At 39.7% G+C, this 20153-nt stretch overlaps 1 protein-coding gene and 1 long non-coding RNA gene across 3 annotated transcripts in view; one reads left to right on the top strand and one right to left on the bottom strand.

The window, feature by feature from the left end:
• Positions 1-20153, top strand: part of diaph3 (diaphanous related formin 3) — a 474403-nt gene that overhangs the window by 329751 nt on the left and 124499 nt on the right. The window lies entirely within an intron of this gene.
• Positions 1-20153, bottom strand: part of LOC116974145 — a 31586-nt gene that overhangs the window by 5746 nt on the left and 5687 nt on the right. The window contains exons 2-3 of the long non-coding RNA XR_004412292.1: positions 11099-11102; positions 9391-9537 (exon numbers count right to left, since the gene is read on the bottom strand). This is a non-coding gene — a long non-coding RNA (uncharacterized LOC116974145). The remainder of the gene's footprint in view (positions 1-9390; positions 9538-11098; positions 11103-20153) is intronic.

Below are 20153 nucleotides of genomic sequence, written 5' to 3'. Positions count from 1 at the left end.
CTTTGAGACAACACCGCCATTCAATGTGATCATGACTGATCATCCCTAATCAGTACCCCGTTCCTGCCTTCTCCCCATATCCCCTGACTTCGCTATCTTTAAGAGCCCTATCTAGCTCTCTCTTGAAAGTATCCAGAGAACCGGCCTCCACCGCCCTCTGAGGCAGAGAATTCCACAGACTCACAACTCTCTGTGTGAAGAAGTGTTTTTGCGTCTCTGTTCTAAATGGCTTACCCCTTATTCTTAAACTGTGGCCCCTGGTTCTGGCCTCCCCCAACATCGGGAACATGTTTCCTGCCTCAAGCGTGTCCAAACCCTTAATAATCTTTTATGTTTCAATAAGATTCCCACTCATCTTTCTAAATTCCAGAGTATACAAGCCCAGCCGCTCCATTCTCTCAGCATATGACAGTCCCGCCATCCTGGGAATTAACCTTGTAAACCTACGCTGCACTCCCTCAATAGCAAGAATGTCCTTCATCAAATTAGGGGACTAAAACTGCACACAATACTCCAGGTGTGGTCTCACTAGGGCCTTATGCAACTGCAGAAGGACCTCTTTGCTCCTATACTCAACTCCTCGTGTTATGAAGGCCAACATGCCATTCGCTTTCTTCACTGCATGCTGTACCTGTATGCTTACTTTTGTCTGAAGAAGGGTTTCGGCCTGAAACGTTGCCTATTTCCTTCGCTCCATAGATGCTGCTGCACCTGCTGAGTTTCTCCAGCTTTTTTGTGTACTTGCTTACTTTCATTGACTGATGAACAAGGACCCCCAGATCCCGTTGTACTTCCTCTTTTCCCAACTTGACACCATTTAGATAATAATCTGCCTTCCTGTTTTGATGCTACCAAAGTGGATAACCTCACATTTACACCAAGCCAAATAATCTACAAACCTGTACGTCTTTGGAGTCTTAACAAATCCGAATGACGTTTCACTCTTTTGCTCAAAATGTAAGGCTAAAATCAATAGGCTTCAGGACCAGGAGGGACTATATGGACATCAGGCAAGATAGTGCTTTTGAAGGATACGATCAACAATGACTACTGAATGATGAAGTATTGACGACTTCTTATGTCTGTAGGAAATTGTCTTTGTTTGTATGGCTGTGGAAACGGAATTTCGTTTGAGCCTCACTGAGGCTCAAATGACAATAAATGGTATTGTATTGTATTGTATTATCCTTTTTTTGTTGTGCTACTTTGGTAGTATATTCACATGTACATTGAGGCTCACTGTTTTAAATTTCTCCGTTTTTTAAAATAAATTCCCTCAGATTTTGCCTCTCTATTTCTGTAAATTTCTCCATCCTAACAATTGAAACCTATGCACTTTTGAAACTCAGAACTCTTATAGATCCCTGATTTTGAAGACTTCATCACTGATGGGCAATGGAGGCATTAGTAGTGATCTTTCAAGAATCATTGGAGTCAGGAATGATTCCAGATGACTAGAACATTGCAAATGTAACTCCACAGCTTAAGAAGGGAACGAAGCAAAAGAAAGGGAATTATGAATAGGCTGACTTCAGTGGTTGTTAAGATTTTAGAGTCCATTATTAAGGATGAGGTTTCAGGGTATTTGGAAACACATGATAAAACAGGGCAAAGTCAACATGGTTTTGTTAAGGGGAGATCGTACCTGACAAATCTATTGAAATTCTTTGAGAAAGAAACAAGCTGAATAGATAAAGGAGAATCAGTGGATGTTATTTACTTGTTTTTTCAGGTCTTTGATAAGGTGCCACACAAAAGACTGTTAAGCAAGATAGGGGCATGTTGTATTTGAGGCAAGGTTAGAAGATTGGTTGATTGTCAGAAGGCAAAGAATGGGAATAAAGGGGGCCTTTTCTGGTTGCCGGCTGGTGACTAGTAGTGTTCCACAGAGGTCGGTGTTGGGTTAGCTACTTTTCACATTATGTGTTAATGATCTGGATGATGAAATTGATGGCTTTGTGGCCAAATTTGCAGATGATATGAAGATGGGTGGAGGGGTAAGTAGTATTGAGGAAGCAGGAAGTCTGCAGAAGGACTTGGACAGGTTGGGAGAGTGGGTAAATAAGTGGCAAATATAATACAGCGTAGTAAAGTGTACAGTCATGCAGTTTGATAGCAGGAATAAAAGTATAGAATATTTTCTAAATGAGGGGAGGATTCAGAAATCGGAGGTGCAAGTGGAGACTTGAGAATGCTGGTGCAAGATTCGCGAAAGCTAAATTTGCAGGTAGATTTGGTAGTAAAGGCAAATGAAATATTAGCATTCATTTTGGGAGGACCAGAATATAAAACCATGGATGGAATGCTGAGGCTTAATAATGCGCTAGTCGGACCACATTTAGTTTAGATTTTTAATGCCCTGTGTACCAATCTACAGTGAAAAGCTTTTGTTTGAGTGCTATCCCATTGAAAAGAAGATTATGCATGATTATAATCAAGCTGTCCACAGTGCATATATAAAGGGTACAACATTTAGTGCAAGAGGTATACTGAAAAGCTTTTTGTTCCATGTTATCCAGTCAGCAGAAAGACTATACACGATTGTAATCAAGCCATCCTCAGTGTACAGATACAGAGTATAATGTTTAGTGCAAGATAAAGTGCAGTGAAGTCCAATTAAAGACAGTTCAATGGTCTCTAATGAGGTAGATGGAGGGTCAGAACCGCACCCTGGTTCATGAGAGAACCGTTCAGTTGCTTAATAACAGCTGGGAAAAAACTGTCTGAATCTGGAGTTGTGTGTTTTAAAACTTCTGTACCTCTTGCTAGGTGGGAGAGAGGAGAAGAGGGAGCGACCAGAGTGAGACTGGTCCTTGATTATGCCGGCGGCCTTGCCAAGAGTGTGAAGTCTAGATGGAGTCAATGGGTGAATCTGGTTTCTATGATAGTCCAGGCTACGTCCACAACTCTCTGCAATTTCTTGTGGTCTTGGATGGAGCTGTTCCTATACCAGGCTGTGATGCATCCTGATAAAATGCTTTCCAGGACGCATCCGTAGAGGTTGGTGAGAGTTGTTGGGGACTTCCGAACTTCCTAAGCCTTTTAAGGAAATAGAGGTGTAGGTGTGCTTTCTTGACCATAGCTTACATGTGGCTGGTCCAGGACAAATTGCTGGTGCTATTTATTCCTATGATTTGAAACTTTCAACTGTCTCTACCTCAGTGCCAATGTATACATGGGTGTGTGCACAGCCTCACTTGCTGAAGTCAATCGCAATCTGCTTTGCCTTGCTTACATTGAGAGAGAGGTTGTTGCCTTGTTGGAGTTTAGAAGGATGAGAGGGTATCTTATTAAAACCTATCAAATAATGAAAGGCCTAGAAAGAGTCAATGTGGAGAGGACCTTTGGTAAATCCAGTTTCACTGTACCTTAATTGGTACACGTGACAATCAACAGACCTTTGACATTTCCAACAGTGAGAGGGACTATGACCAGATGGCACAGTCACAGGCGGCAGTGAAGGCCAAGTAATTTTATATTCTTATAGTGGCGTTTAAATAGTTATTGATTAGTAAGGGTGTCAAAGGATACAGGAGAAAGCAGGAGAATGGGGTTGCGAGGGAAAAATAAATCAGTCACGATTGAATGTTGGAGCAGACACGGTGTGTTGAGTGGCCTAATTCTGCTCCTATGTCTTATGATCTTATGATAGGCATGTTTACTAGACTGGAAGCTCATGTCAAGCAATCAATCGATAATCATAGACTGAGCAGGTAAGGATAACAGATTTACTTGTCTAAAAGAATGGATTTGTAATAATAGCCTTTTGCATTAATAGTTAATTATAATAATAGTTTTTTAATTCTCGTTTATACCTTTTTTTATATACTTGAATTTAAGTTCTCCAAGTAGCAAAGTTGGCATTGCCATTTCTAACTCAGATGTCTTAACTTCAAAGTGTTATTTTCCCAGTGGCAGCATTGCTAATCTTGATTAAATACACACATGAGAATATGCTTACTAACAAGAAGTGTAATACAATTCCAAAAGAGTATAATAGCATTTTGTGTACATTGTTTAACAGAGCATTAAACACTGAATAATGATTAGATCCTTCTCCAAAAATCAATCAGCATGGTACTGATTGATATTATCTGAATGGTGGCCGATTAGGAAAAGGGGAGATGCAACGAGACCTGGGTGTCATACTTAATGTAATGAGATGTTTAGTTGGATGTGATTGGGGGGCAGATAGAACAGCTTTGAAGGCTATATACAATGGGTTAATTAGATCTGTGTTAGATTATGGTTGTGTGGTGTATGGGTCCGCATCAAGTACTTCTCTTAAGAAAATAGACAACATTCAATATCAGGCATTGAGAATATGTACAGGTGCAATAAAAACAACTCCAACAGCAGCATTACAGGTTGAAATGGGGGAGATGCCTCTAGAGATGAGAAGGATACAGCTTTCATTAAATTACTGGATTAACCTACAGGGCCACAGTCAAGAACACCCAGCACAAGTTACTGTCAAACCATGCTGGGAAAAGGAGAGAAGGGAAACAAAAAGTTTTGGATGGACAGTGACCCAGAGAGCAGTACAAATCGGCATAGCACAATTAAATGTGGTTCCAACAGTTCCATTACCTTCAATTCCACCTTGGATACTTCCAGATGCAACAGTAGACTTTACAACATTAGAACAGGAAAACAAGGATAAACAACATAGGTATAATTCAGTCATCATACAGGAATACATTGACAGATACTACAGTTTTGTCCAAATTTATACAGATGCATCAAAAGATTCAGTAGATAAAGTAGGAGTAGCATTTATTGTACCAGAATTTCACATCAAAGTAGGGAAGAGGATCAATAATGAGGTCTCAGTATACACAGGTGAAATGATTGCAATATTGTTAGCGGTACAGTGGGTCGAGGATACTAGGCCTTTAAGGACAGTTATTTGCTCAGATTCAGGTTTAGCAATAAAGAGTTTACAGCACAGCCATTCAGACAGTAGACCAGACATTTTGATTGAAATACAACAAACACTATTCAGAATTCAAATGATGGGGCTTACAGTCATATTTTTATGGGTACCAGCACACATTGGCATTAGAGGAAACGAAATGGCAGATAAGGTAGCAAAAGAGGTAGCAAAAAGAAGTAAAATTGATTTAAGTATTAACATAGGTAAAACTGAAATCAAAGACATTATTAAGCAAAGACTGAAGGAAAGATGGCAAAAGCAATGGGATGAAGAGCGGAAAGGACGGTGGTTCTACAGAGTCCAGAGGAAAGTGGGAGAAATGAGATGTGCAGGAAAAAACAGAAAAGAGGAGACAGTAATCTCAAGAATTAGATTTGGACACACTGGTCTGAACAGTACACTTTTTATAATAGGCAAGCATAATACAGGTAGATGTGAATACTGTGGGCAAGAAGAGACAATAGAGCATGTCATTGTACATTGTGAGAGGTATGAGGAGGAGAGAGAACGGATGAGTGAGCAGTTCAGAAAAGAAAGAATACAATTTGATTTGGTAGATATTTTGCAAGGAAGTTCATATAAGTGCTATCAAATCCTGTTGCATTTTCTTAGGGTAACCAATTTGTTCGGAAGGATATAGGTTATTAGTATATGTAATGGTGTTGTTTGATCCACACTCCATACCAGTTGGTGGCGGTAATGCACCAAAAAAGTTGTTTGCCAACCGCCAAAAAACACCACATAGAAGAAGAAGAAGAAGACCTGGGTGTCATGGTACACCAGTCATTGAAAGTAGGCATGCAGGTGCAGCAGGCAGTGAAGAAAGCGAATGGTATGTTAGCATTCATAGCAAAAGGATTTGAGTATATGAGCAGGGAGGTTCTACTACAGTTGTACAGGGCCTTGGTGAGACCACACCTGGAGTATTGAGTACAGTTTTGGTCTTCTAATCCGAGGAAATACATTCTTGCCATAGAGGGGGTACAGAGAAGGTTCACCAGACTGATTCCTGGGATGGCAGGACTTCCATATGAAGAAAGACTGGATAGACTCGGCTTGTACTCGCTATAATTTAGAAGATTGAGGGGGGATCTTATAGAAACTTACAAAATTCTTAAGTGGTTGGACAGGCTAGATGCAGGAAAATTGTTCCCGATGTTGGGGAAGTCCAGAACAGGGGGTCACAGTTTAAGGATAAGGGGCAGTTTTTTAGGACCGAGATGAGGAAAAAAAAAATTGCCACAGAGAGTGGTGAATCTGTGGAATTCTGTGCCACAGAAAGTAGTTGAGGCCAGTTCATTGGCTTTATTTAAGAGGGAGTTGGATGTGGCCCTTGTGGCTAAAGGGATCAGGGGGTATGGAGAGAAGGCAGGTACAGGATACTGAGTTGGATGATCAGCCATGATCATATTGAATGGCGGTGCAGGCTCGAAGGGCCGAATGGCCTACTCCTGCACCTATTTTCTATGTTTCTATGATAACTAGCAATGTAGAACCAAACGGGTTTCTCCAAAGGAAGTCATAATTATATTGAATAAAAAACTTCAATTATTCACAGTACAACTTCAAAAACCTATCAGAAAATCTGCTGAGAAGTGGAGAGGTGTCATTCGACTGGAAAAATATTGATAGGGAATCAACAGAATACAAAAACAAGACTCTATATACTGCATAATCTAATGTTTTAAATGTGAATATCTGTGTGTATATATGGAAAACAAAAGTTTAGGCTTGGTCGGTTGTCTCTACATTACTGTCATGTAGCAACATTTGCATTGAAGTATATTGAATAGCTTTACACATAGCTTCAGACATTCTAAAAATTGTATAAATATTTTTTTTAAACAAAGTCCTGATACATTATCAGCTCATTAAATTAATTTCATTTAATTTAGGGCACTCCTATTGCTGACAGCAAATGGCTATATGATACAGCTGATAAGTGAATGTGCAGAGATTTATCTGATTTTATTTTAATTAAACATTTAACCACACAGTAACATTGTTCAGGTAATTTAAAGCATCTGAATTTACTATCGAAGTAGATTTGATTATGTCCAAGTATAAAAGCTGGTTTTTTTTATTTAACTTTCCTTCTTTTGAAGAAATAGTCTTAAGACCAGAGAGCAGAATTTCAATCTAATGTATGCAATGTAGTCCATTATAATGGAAGCTCATTTGGAATATACCATGTACAGCTGAAGGTATGTTGCCCCTTTAGTGTAAGCAAATAGCAAGAACATAATTCTATCTTAGAGTCCTACAGTGCCATAAGTTTGAGGAAAAGTATTTCATGCTTTAAAAACAATCTCAGTATTTTCTTGCACCAAAAGCATTTCAATTAGGTTTTAAAACCCATGTTGTTAAGAAATAATTAGCAAGCATGTGTCTCTTGGGAAGAATTTGATCAAGGATGTGTCAGCCTCAAAATGTTATTTCTGCTGCTCCCTTGCAAATATCGCAGTATTCAAGAAAAGAAGCGCTAATTTGCTGTATGAAAAAGGAGAGTTGTAAAAGTAACCATTGACTCGGAATACAAAACATGACATTGCATTTAGTCTTCTGTTTTTATCTATTAGTTCATTCTGATTTGGGATCATCTCTTATGATGTAACAGGATATGTTTGCATGATATTCTGGATTTAACTTCGGAGTCACGAGAGTGATTCCGTGAAGAAGCCCCGCCAGTCCGCATTACGTCTGACGCATGACGCAAAGACAGGCTGGCAGGCGTGTAGCTCCACCAGCGGTAAGTTTTAAAAACCCTCAGGTAAGTTTTAAAAACTTAGTTGAGGTTGTTTTCTGCGGTCGGTAAGTCTTGTTGCCGGAGCAAGTTGGACCATGGAGAAAATGACTAAGGGAAGGTCAAGGCGGGCTGCTGGGAGAGCAGCTATAGAAGACCATGGGAGTGCGGGTAGCGGACGGCCGTCCATCTCGCCTTCAGAGTCACTGGCGACACAGCCAGTGGCTTCCGACTTGGTGCCGATTGAAAGCACCGTGGCTACTCCGGTGGGACGTAAAGCCACTTAGAAGTCGGTAAGGCCCGTTGACTCGGATGATTCGGGCCAGGAGGGTTCCCCTCCCACAATGGATAGCGTCTTCGGACGTCTGTCTAGGATGGAGCTCCTGATGGAGAGGATACTCCATCACGATATGCTCCAGCAAGAGGAGCTTTATACCCGCGGGTCTCCTCGAGGGCTCGTGGCAGCGGCACCTGTTGAAGGGCTGCATAATGTCTCCCTCTCGAAGGAGGAGAGCATACGGGCAGGGGCAGAAAACCCGGGGGGGGCCAGAGGGGACACGTGTTCCCCCCCCCCCTATGTTTTGAGAGGTGGGGGACATCCCCCCCAGGTTTTTGTAATCTCGATTTAAAAAACTCCGTTTTTAGCGCTGGATTGAGCCTCCGAAGCCTCGTGAGTGTGCGCATGCGCGCGTGGCCGCCAAAAAATTGTGTCCCCCGTCCCTTCCCTGTTTTGATAGTGAGTTCCGCTCTTGCATACGGGTCAGTTTTGTTCTGACTCTGAGGTCGGAGGTATAGCCGGTGAGCATACCTCAAGGCAAGAAGGCCGCGAACCAAGGGTGCCAAGCATGGCATCTGAATTTGCTATACCAACCGGAACTGGGGAACCGCTGGATGAGGACCTGGCCATGACTATAAATTACATGGCCTCACACCAACTGCAAGACCTCACAATGGAAGAAACTTCCAAAAAATACGAGACACCCGCCAATTGTGCTTCGATCAAAGTGCCGGCTGTGAACCACGCTATCTGGGGTCACATGGGTGTAGGTATCAGAGCCCAGGAAGTGAGGCTCCAGAAGATACTAAAGCTGCTCGCTTCATGCATTACAGCTTTCGCTAGGTCGGTCGATGGGGGGCCCCTGTCTGAGATGCAGCAGGATGCTCTGGCCCTAATGCGCAATGCACATTTTGAAATAAACTGTCTCAGAAAGAGTGCTATCCGTCCTACTCTGAACCCCAAGTTCGTGGCACTGTGCAAATCGAGCAATGTGCAACCGCCGAATCTACTGTTCGGTGATGACCTATCAAAACGGGTCAGAGAATTGGACGACGAGGTGAAAACGGTCGGCCTCATAAAAGCCCAGCCGACTAGCAAAATTCCACTTCGGCGGCAGCACCATTACAAGCGGTAAGCCGGCCCTTGCCAGCCATATACGCAATTGGCGCACGCCAACATTCTTCCCCTCCAGAACTCGGGGGCAGAAGTTTCTACCGACAACCATGGAAGTAGGTGGATCTGGTTCTTTTCAGATCATGTCATGTAAGGATCAGTTACAAGTTTGTGGGAGATTACACTTGTTTTTCAATGAATGGTGCTGCATAACATCAGATTTGTTTATACTGCACAGTATACAAGGGTTCCAAATAGAATTCCTTTTCAAATTGCATCCACCTACACAGCATACACCAAGCCGGACATTGGTTTTTTCACAAGAGTCTTTAGATGTACAAGCTGAAATTGAAACGTTATCTAAAAAAGGGGTAATTGAGAAGTCGTTTCATCAATCTCACCAATTTGTCTCTAATATATTCCCTAGACAAAAGAAGGATGGTGGGTGTCGAATCATTCTTGATCTAACTCGACTTAACTCCTATATGCAGTATAAACATTTCAAAATGGAAACTTTTGTTACTGCTAAACAACTGGTTTCCATCGGATGCTATATGGCATGCATAGATCTTAAAGATGCATACTCTTCAGGTCCCATTCATTACAATCACCAGAGATATTTGAAGTTTAGCTGGATGAGGCAACAATGGCAGTTTAAAGCATTGCCTAATGGTTTAACTTCGGTTCCTAGCTCAGAAATCAGCTGAATTATCTGTTTCAGCTACCAAACTCATGTTTGAGAGGTTGGGGTTTCTCATCCATCCAGTTAAATCCAAAGTGATACCATCTAGAGTCATTGATTATTTGGGCTTCACCATTAATTCAACTCACATGTCTGTGACTCTGCCTAGAGGCAAGAGATAAGAGTTAATAGAAGTTTGTAACAATCTCGTTGATGAGCAACAATCTTCTATTCGACAGGTGGCTAGTATAATTGACAAATTAGTGGCTGCTTTTCCAGCTGCACAGTTTGGGCCTTTACATTATCAAAATTTACAATGTGCAAAGGAGCAGGCACTCAAAAGACATGCAGGTCATTTCAATAGACCCATGCGGTTACCAGCTGAAGCCATTGCTGAGTTACAGTGGTGGATAGCGAATATTTGGCATTGCTCCAGTAAAATTCTGATTGATAAACCTTCAGTTATTTTACAAACTGATGTTAGTGCTCCAGGATGGGGAGCTACTGATACCATCTCTAGCTGCGGTGGCAGATGGAATATGCATGAGGCATTAATTCTTCAATCACATAGTATTAACTATTTAGAGTTGTTGGGAGCACTCTATGGCTTAAAGGCGTATTGTACTAGTATGCATGACTTGCATGTTCAGTTTCAGATTGACAACACTACAGCAGTAGCATACGTTAATCACATGGGTGGAATCAAGTCGGTATCATGTGATAAATTGGCTAACCTTATTTGGCATTGGTGTATTACAAGAAACATCTGGATTTCAGCTATCTACTTACCAGGTAGACTTAACATGGCGGCGGACACCAGGTCACGAAAATTCAATGACAACACAGAATGGATGTTGAATCCTAAAATATTTAATGATGTTGTCGCTCGGTATGGCGTACCAGATATTGATTTGTTTGCATCCAGATTAAATCACCAGCTACCAAAGTATGTTTCATGGGAACCAGACCCAGGGGCAGTAGCGGTAGATGCATTCTCGCTACACTGAGATGGAATGTTTTTATATGCATTTCCCCATTTTGCCTCATCAGTCGGTGCTTGCTTAAGATCGAGCAGGACTCCGCATCAGCCGTTTTGGTAGTCCCCGACTGGCCTACACAGCCATGGTTCCCACTCGTTCTGAGACTAATAACACAGCCTTTTATGGCTGTCCCCAAATGCAGTAACCTGCTGGTTCACCCTGTGACTGGGGAGAACCATCCACTACATGACCGTATTAATCTATTGATTTGCAGATTCTGAGGAGACCGTTCCTGGGGCTCGGACTATCAGGTCGTACGGTGGATGTGATTACTGCGGCCTGGAGGGATAGTACTAAAAAACAATACATCTCTCATATCAAGAAATGGGAGGTGTTCTGCTTACAGCCAAACATATCATATCACACTGCAAGCATACCTGTGGTGTTGGAATTTCTTTCCACACTATATTTTGATGAGCGACTGAGCTATAGTGCCATCAATAGTGGCAGGAGTGCCTTATCGTCCTACCTGTGGCAGGGATCGGGACAACAGTCTGTTGGGTCTCACCCTTTAATATCCCGGTTCATGAAGGGTATTTTTAACTGTAATCCCCCCAGGCCCAGGTACACGGAGATCTGGGATGTGAGCGTAGTTCTCACACTGCTTTGCCAATGGGCTCCAGCAACATCCCTGTCTTTGCCCAGACTCACTCTTAAAGTGATCATGGCGCTGGTTTCAACGCAACACGTCCAGACGTTGCAGAAGCTGCGACTGGACAGGATGGTTTCATCTGTAAATAACATAACATTTTATGTTTATGATTTAATTAAGCAGAGCAGGCCAGGGACGTCAGGGCTTAAACTTATTTTTATGGCATACCCCATAGAGCTTCGCCTACGTGTAGTTACGCATTTGCAGCAGTATATCAAGGTCACTAGAGCCTCAGAGGCTCCGAATTAACGATATTCATCAGTCACAAAAAGCCTCATAAGAAGGTGTCGGTACAGGCCATTTCAAGGTGGCTGAAACAGGTTCTGGCTTGTGCTGGAGTGGACACTGATATTTTTAAATCTCACTCCACTAGGGCGGCATCAACGTCAGCGAGGGCACTGGACGTCCCTCTCGACCAAATCCTTGCGCAGGATGGTCCAATGAACTGACATTTCAAAGGTTTTATAATAAACCTCTTGCCACACGGGGGTATTTGCCCACTCCATTTTTAATTCTGTTTTATAGCTTCCCCCTGGGAGAGAGGGGTCATTATTGTTTTATTTTTTGCTAATTAAAGCATCACCATGTTTAAGTCTGTATCATGTTTGAATGCATTGTTTATTATTACTCATCCTGTGTCAACTGAGGCAGTGTGTCGCATGGACTCATATCCACGGCATGAAATCACAGAGCTTTGAAATCTTCACGGAATCACTCGCGTGACTCCGAAGTAAAATAGTAAGATTAAATGAGAACTTACCAGTTTGAAGTTTGATCTTTATTTTATGAGGAGTTACGATGAGCGATTACGTGCCCTCCACTCCCAACCCTCGTATCATAAAGGTAATCTGGTAGTTCTAGTCTTCTCTAAGTCTTACTATGTTACTTTGACTACTGTTATCTGCGATTTCACGCCGCTGCTTTGAAGATTGACGCGCATTCGGACTGGCGGGGCTTCTTCACGTAATCGCTCATCTTAACGCCTCATAAAATAAAGATCAAACTTTAAACTAGTAAGCTCGTTTAATCTTACTATTTTTCTTAGAGCAGGACAATTTATGGTCACTTTTTTAGGTAATCAGAGTAAAAATGGCCATCATTAGTTCCATCTATTTTGTCTTCTGTCTTATATTTTCTGCCAGTTTATTTTTCTATTGAACATAAACTGCAACTTCTGACGTCTGTGATACTGAAAAGGGAAGAGCCATCTTCAAATGTTACATTTAAAATTATGCCTTGGTCTGCCATACAAACATACAATATGCAAGGTGCTCCTCTCATGAACCAGCCTATTACTTAATGGGATTGTATTTACCAATTCAGGTAGCATCAATATATTTTACCCAGTGACCACTGAAAAAATAGATTGTAAGTGGAGGTAGAATTGAAATGTGGGCCCTGCCAATTTAGAAGTTTATGACATTGTTTTATTTCCACCAACACCAAATGAGTGTTTCATTAGAAGTGAAACATTTAATTCATACTGCTTTGATTGTGGGTTGTATATGAAATTGAAGTGCTCCCAATATTAACACCATATGTAATCTTGCTGGTGTTGTTAGAAAACAATTATCCTCGTTATAATGTCAAATTTTGACCTTGTACATTATTTTGCACATTTTTCACAAAAGTTAGCCGTTCCACTTCGATCTGTCAAATTTTATTGACTAAACTGGGCAGTAGCTCAGGACATTAAGCAGTGCAGTTTGACACTCTAACTGCTGGGTCTGAGACAGCTGCGATATGCCAGTGAAGTTCAATCAGCTTTTCAAACAAGCCTTCCATAGCTTGGAAAATGTATTCTGGACAGATTCAGTGGCAGATGAGGCCTAGCAGAGGTGAAAGGACATATTGAAATCAATAGGAAAAAAACTGCTGTCAGATGAATGGTTAATGTAAATTCAATTAATTCATTGATTTTATTTGTCTGAAAGTACTTTTAGAACATTCTCGAGCCGAAATGTCACCCATTCCTTCACCCATTACCTGTCCTGCTGAGTTACTCCAGCTTCTTGTGTCTATCTTTTTTATTTAAAAAATGTATTAACTTTAATTTAAATTCCTATGTTATAAAATTCATTGTATTTGACAGCAAGTGAGCTGGGAGGGGCAGGCAAGGTCTCACTGGTGGCCAAAACATTTCAAGGTTGACCACTTTTACTTGGCAAGGTAGATTGCTGCACTGGGTCGCATCACTGTCCATTGCTGCACTATGCCAAACCCATGGGTGGGGGCTCAGCTTCTCAGTGAAAGACTACCTCAGGACCACAGTGGAACTTATACCACGTCCATTCTGCAAACCTCATGAAACAGGATTCAACAAATGTGTTATTTCCTTGCACTTTGGTGAACTCAGAATTTACTGTTAAATCATTTCAAAAATAGCTTTGTACCTTATGTTTTTTTCCTCAGCATTTTTTGTGAGTTTTCTGTGAAAGAGGCATTCTTCACATTTTCTCCTCATGAAGTCTTTGATTAGTTTACTTTAAGGAGTGAATAGAAAAGTAGCTTGTTAATGGTAATAAGGGGGAAAAAATTGTTTCCAAAGTGTTTATATTATAATTATAATGAAGCGAGTAATTTGTCTTGTAGCCTGCAATTCTAACACTGTGGGAACCAGGAATTTTTCATGGCCTTGAAAGATTCATGATTTTAGGTCATATCAGTGGTTGCTGTCATTAAGTTTCTGAGCTTGTACAACATGTGTTTTCCTTGCAAAACGCATACATAGTTTTTGGGAACACTGGTTCCACCAGTATTCACCCCACAACCAGATCAAGTTCAAAATAACTTGTTCATCAGGAAATGTGGAAAGATGCAAGTATTGCAGCAATCCTCTGAGATGATGTTCATCTTCACCATTTCAGAACGAATGTTGAAGTCTTCAAAGAAGTGAATCTCTGCTGGGTATTGTAAGCAAATGGGTGCAACAACACAGAGGAATGCAGTGGTATGGAGGGATGCAATAGCTCAGGCAGTTAATTTTGCTGCTGATACAGTGGCTTGCAAAAGTATTCATACCCCTTGAACTTTTCCACATTTTGGATAGACCAACACAAGTGGCGCATAATTGTGAAGTGGAAGGAAAATGATACATGGTTTTCACATTTTTTTACAAATAAAAAACTGAAAAGTGTGGCGTGCAAAAGTATTCAGCCCCCTTTACTCTGATACCCCTAAATAAAATCCAGTGCAACCAATTGCCTTCAGAAGTCACCTAATTAGTAAATAGAGTCCACTTGTGTGCAATCTAATCTCAGTATAAATACAGCTGTTCTGTGAAGGCCTCAGAGGTTTGTTAGAGAACATTAGTGAACATTAGTGAACAAACAGCATCATGAAGCCCAAGGAACACACCAGATAGGTCCGGGATAAAGTTGTGGAGAAGTTTAAAGCAGGGTTAGGTTATAAAAAAATATCTCAAGCTTTGAACATCTCACGGAGCACTGTTAAATCCATCATCCGAAAATGGAAAGAGTATGGCACAACTGCAAACCTACCAAGACATGGCCGTCCACCTAAACTGACAGGCCGGGCAAGGAGAGCATTGATCAGAGAAGCAGCCAAGAGGCCCATGGTAACTCTGGAGGAGCTGCAGAGATCCACAGCTCAGGTGGGAGAATCTGTCCACAGGACAACTATTAGTCGTGCACTCCACAAATCGGGCCTTTATGGAAGTGGCAAGAAGAAAGCCATTGTTGAAAAAAAGCCATAAGAAGTCCCGTTTGCAGTTTGCCACAAGCCATGTGGGGGACACAGCAAACATGTGGAGGAAGGTGCTCTGGTCAGATGAGATCAAAATTGAAGTTTTTGGCCTAAATGCAAAACGCTATGTGTGGCGGAAAACTAACACTGCACATCACCCTGAACACACCATCCCCACTGTGAAACATGGTGGTGGCAGCATCATGCTGTGGGGATGCTTTTCTTCAGCAGGGACAGGGAAGCTGGTCAGAGTTGATGGGATGATGGATGGAGCCAAATACAGGGCAATCTTGGAAGAAAACCTGTTAGAGTCTGCAAAAGACTTGACACTGGGGCGGAGGTTCACCTTCCAGCAGGACAACGACCCTAAACATACAGCCAGAGCTACAATGGAATGGTTTAGATCAAAGCATATTCATGTGTTAGAATGGCCCAGTCAAAGTCCAGACCTAAATCCAATTGAGAATCTTTGGCAAGACTTGAAAATTGCTGTTCACAGACTTCCGGTGGCGCTATGGAGGCTTGAGTCCAGCGCCAACTAGCTCCGTGCCGAAGAAATTAAAAACGGGAGAAAATCGGGTTTTACCTGCAGCGATCGCGATCTGAACGGCTGCCTGCGTGACGTCATCAGGCGCGCGACTTTATGGTATGTCGTCGGTACAACGTACCCCCCCCCGTGGGACACAAAAAAAAACCGGTAAAGGGAAACCGCAGATGGAAGAGGAAGGCCCTACAGAGGCCTCGGCCTCAGTTACACCGACGGCCCAGGAAGACCCTCCGAAGAAAATGAAACAGAAAAGGTCTGAAATGGAGGATCTTAAAATCTTTCTCGCTGCCGAAATGAAAACCTTTGGAGAGAAGTTTGGAGAGAAGTTTAAAGAGGAACTCGACTCTTTTAAGGTAGATTTTAAAGCAGAAATGCTTTCTACCGCTCAAAAAATGCTGGAAATCTGGAAGAGGACGAGGGAGGAAGAGATCAAGGATCAGATGGAAGTGCTGGAATCCAGGCTCGTTTCGATGGAAACGAAGGTTAAAACGGAGGTGGACCCCATTCATCACGCACTTGATCAACATAGAACAGCGATAACCGAACTTGAGAAATGGGCAACGACAAGTGAGGAAACTGTAAGTCGACTCCTTACTGAAAACCAACGCCTCTCCGATATGGTGATCAAATTAAGTGATAAGTGTATTGATTTGGAGGGGCGTCAAAGACGTAAGAATTTAAGAATTGTAGGGGTGAAAGAAGGAAGTGAGAAGGAAATGGGCACTCGGGATTTTGTGGCAGACCTATTACAAAAAGCCTTAAAATTGGATCACAAACCTTCACTCGGTCGAGCTCATAGAGCGCAGCAACGTCGTACACAAGATGATGCCCGTCCAAGACAAATTATCGTAAAGGTGCAATTGGATCATGAATTTGATGATATAATGAAGAAAATTGTTCGAGGCGGACAGCTCCTTTTTGAAGGTGTGAGATTCAGTATTTACCGAGATTATCCGGCAGAAGTCTTCAAGAAAAGAGCGCTGTTCACTGAGACAAAGAGAATACTGAAGAATGTACCTGATTTGAAATACAGCTTGTTTTACCCCGCAAGACTAAGAGTCTCCTACAAGTCCAAGGAGCACTTTTTTACAGACCATGAAAAAGCACTGGAATATGCCAAAGAAGTCAGTAACACGACCATAGACTGAAGAATTTATATTACTCCTTAGGAGTCAAGCCAGATCTAAAAGGACCTTTAAAGTTCTTTTAAGAGCTTTAAGGACATTCTGAAACCGAAATGGACGGAGGACATTGGATAAAACCGTGATCTTTGTATTTTTGTTTATTAATCAATATTATTATCTGTATATTCATGCCTAACTATATATGTAACAACTAATACTTATTAAATATCTATATTACCACTAAAATTATTAACATTAACATTTCTCATAAAAATTTAATACTGTATATGATTGATAACAATGATTAATAATTAATAGTCTTCGATTAACGTAGAAATGAATTACATACTTATATTATATAGGAAGATATGCAAGAGGTAAATTAGCTTACGTTACTAAAAAAGTTTAACGGTTTTTCTCTTTTTTTTTTTTTGATTTTAAATTAAATTTATAGATTTAGCGAAAAAATTAATATGATATGTGAGAATAATAACGTTGTGAATTTTTGCTGTTTTTGAACTTTTCTGCAGGGTTGCGTGCTTATGTATGTATACATATGGGTATATATATATATATATGTATATATATGTGTATATATGTATATATATGTGTATATATATGTGTATATATATGTGTATATATATGTATATATATGTATATATATGTATATATATGTATATATATATATATATATATATATATATGTGTGTGTGTATATATGTATATATATATGTATATATATATATATATGTATATATATGTATATATATATATGTGTGTATATATATATATGTATATATATATATATATATATGTGTGTGTGTGTGTATATATATGTGTGTATATATTGTGTGTGTGTATGTATGGATATGTAAATAAGTTTGTTACTCCCAAAGAAGTTATTTGAATGTTAGAAATAATCTTTTTTTTTTTCTTCGGGCACGGAGCTGGAAATTTTTTTTTTTACAAAGGCTACGGAAGTCTTTAGAATTCTAGCCACGTTAGTGTGGCTATCACTAACTACACTAATTGTAAATGTAGTTCTTTTTCTTTCACCCTATACTAACCAACTCTATCACTTTTTTCACTTTAAATATTTTTATAACTTAATGTTTGAATGGAAAAATAAGACTAATACAAGGAGATGTGTTCGGAAGAGCGATGTATATGATTTTAAATTCATCTATTTGAGGTTCGGGAGCAGGGTCAGGTTCTATGTGTTGTACCTTCTGCTCGGTTATAGACCACCTTAGAAACAAGATGCAAGATGTTAATATGACAAGAGGGGGTCAGGGAATAACATTTTGTAGTTGGAATGTCAAGGGAATTAATGAACCAATTAAGAGAGGTAAAGTTTTGGCACATCTAAATTTAATCAAAACAGATATAATATTTCTGCAAGAAACACACCTTAAAAAGGAATCTCAACATAGACTTAAAGCTAAGTGGATCGCTGAATCATATCATTCCTCCTTTTCCCATAAGTCCAGAGGAGTTGCAATACTAATTCGTAAAGGAATACCTTTTAAGAACTCTTCAACAATAGTGGATATTGATGGTAGATATATTATATTAGTTGGAGAGTTAAATGGAGAAAAAGTGATTCTTCTTAATGTTTATGGGCCTAATTTTGATAACCCCAAGTTTTTTAATAAAACATTTAATAAAATTCCTGAATTTACACAATATAAATTAATAATTGGAGGAGACTTCAATTGTACATTAGATCCATACTTAGATAGATCATCAAGGCAAAAAAAAGTAAAATCTCAATCAAGTGTATTTCTAAATTCATTTATTAATACCACTAATATTAAGGATGTCTGGAGAATAGAAAACCCAACTGGACGGGAATATTCATTTTACTCACCAGTACACAAAACATACCCAAGAATAGATTATTTTTTAGTTGACTCTATGTTTATCCCATTTATTTATAACTCAAAATACCATAACATTATAATCTCAGATCACGCACCTGTAACATTCATGATTAAATTAAATGGAATGTCCGAGAAACAAGCATATTGGAGATTTAACCCACAAATTTTGAACGAAAGATCATGCCAGGAATATATTATTAAACAGATTCAAATATTTTTCGAGGTAAATGACAACCCTGACACACCTACTTCTCTTATGTGGGAAACGTTTAAAGCGTATGTTCGAGGTACATTAATTTCTGCTCAAGCATTTTATAATAAAGAGAACAGGATTAAGCAACAAACATTGGAAATTGAAATCAAGCAACTAGATATAGAAAATGCGAGAATGCCATCTACTTTAAAACATAATAAAATTGCTGTATTGAAATATAAATTAAATAAAATGTATTCAGAACAAGTAATAAAACTTTATCAAAAAACCAAACAACTACATTTTGAATTTGGAGACAAACCACAAAAATTATTAGCACGTCAGTTACGAAAAATGGAAGGGGAAAAAACAATTCATAAAATTAAAACAGAGACAGGAGAATTATTAAAAATGCCCAAGGACATAAATGATAGATTTCTCCAATACTATCATAACCTTTATTCAACTAAAACCGTAGCACAATCAGAAGGAATAGCAGATTTTTTAATAAAATGTAATTTAAAAGGTTTAGATTCAAACGATAGAGAATTATTAGAAAGGGAGATTACGATAAAGGATATTGAGGAGTCTATTGGCTCTTTAAAAAATGGTAAAGCAGTAGGACCAGATGGTTTAGGTTGCGAATTTTATAAAAAATTTTATGATTTGCTTAGCCCACGTTTACAAAGACTGTATGAGTATATATATACTCAACAGAAACTTCCAGACACTTTAAATGAATCAATAATAACACTTATTCCTAAAGCTGATAAAGATCTGGAAGACCCGGGATCATACAGAGCAATTGCACTTTTAAATACAGATCAGAAAATTTTAACTAAAATACTAGCGTATAGATTAAGTACAGTGATGAATAAATTAATACACCCTGACCAAACAGGCTTTATTCAGAAACGATACTCATATTATAATCTAAGAAGATTATTTAATATTATATATTCCAAGAGAATTATTAATGAAGATCTAGCAATAATTTCACTTGACGCTGAAAAAGCATTTGATCAGGTCGAATGGCCTTATTTATTTTCGGTGATGGAAAATATGCAGCTAGGGGAGAAATTCTGTACATGGATAAAACTGTTATATACAAATCCCACGGCCAGAATATTTACAAATCAAAGGTTGTCACCTAAATTTAGCCTATCTAGAGGTTGTAGACAAGGATGCCCATTATCTCCATTATTATTTGCGCTTGCTATTGAGCCACTGGCAGAAAGAGTTAGGGGGCATCCAGAAA

This window comes from Amblyraja radiata, chromosome 6 (assembly GCF_010909765.2).
Source record: "Amblyraja radiata isolate CabotCenter1 chromosome 6, sAmbRad1.1.pri, whole genome shotgun sequence".
In the NCBI taxonomy this organism is placed as follows: domain Eukaryota; kingdom Metazoa; phylum Chordata; class Chondrichthyes; order Rajiformes; family Rajidae; genus Amblyraja; species Amblyraja radiata.
This window is presented reverse-complemented; position numbering and strand designations above follow the sequence as displayed.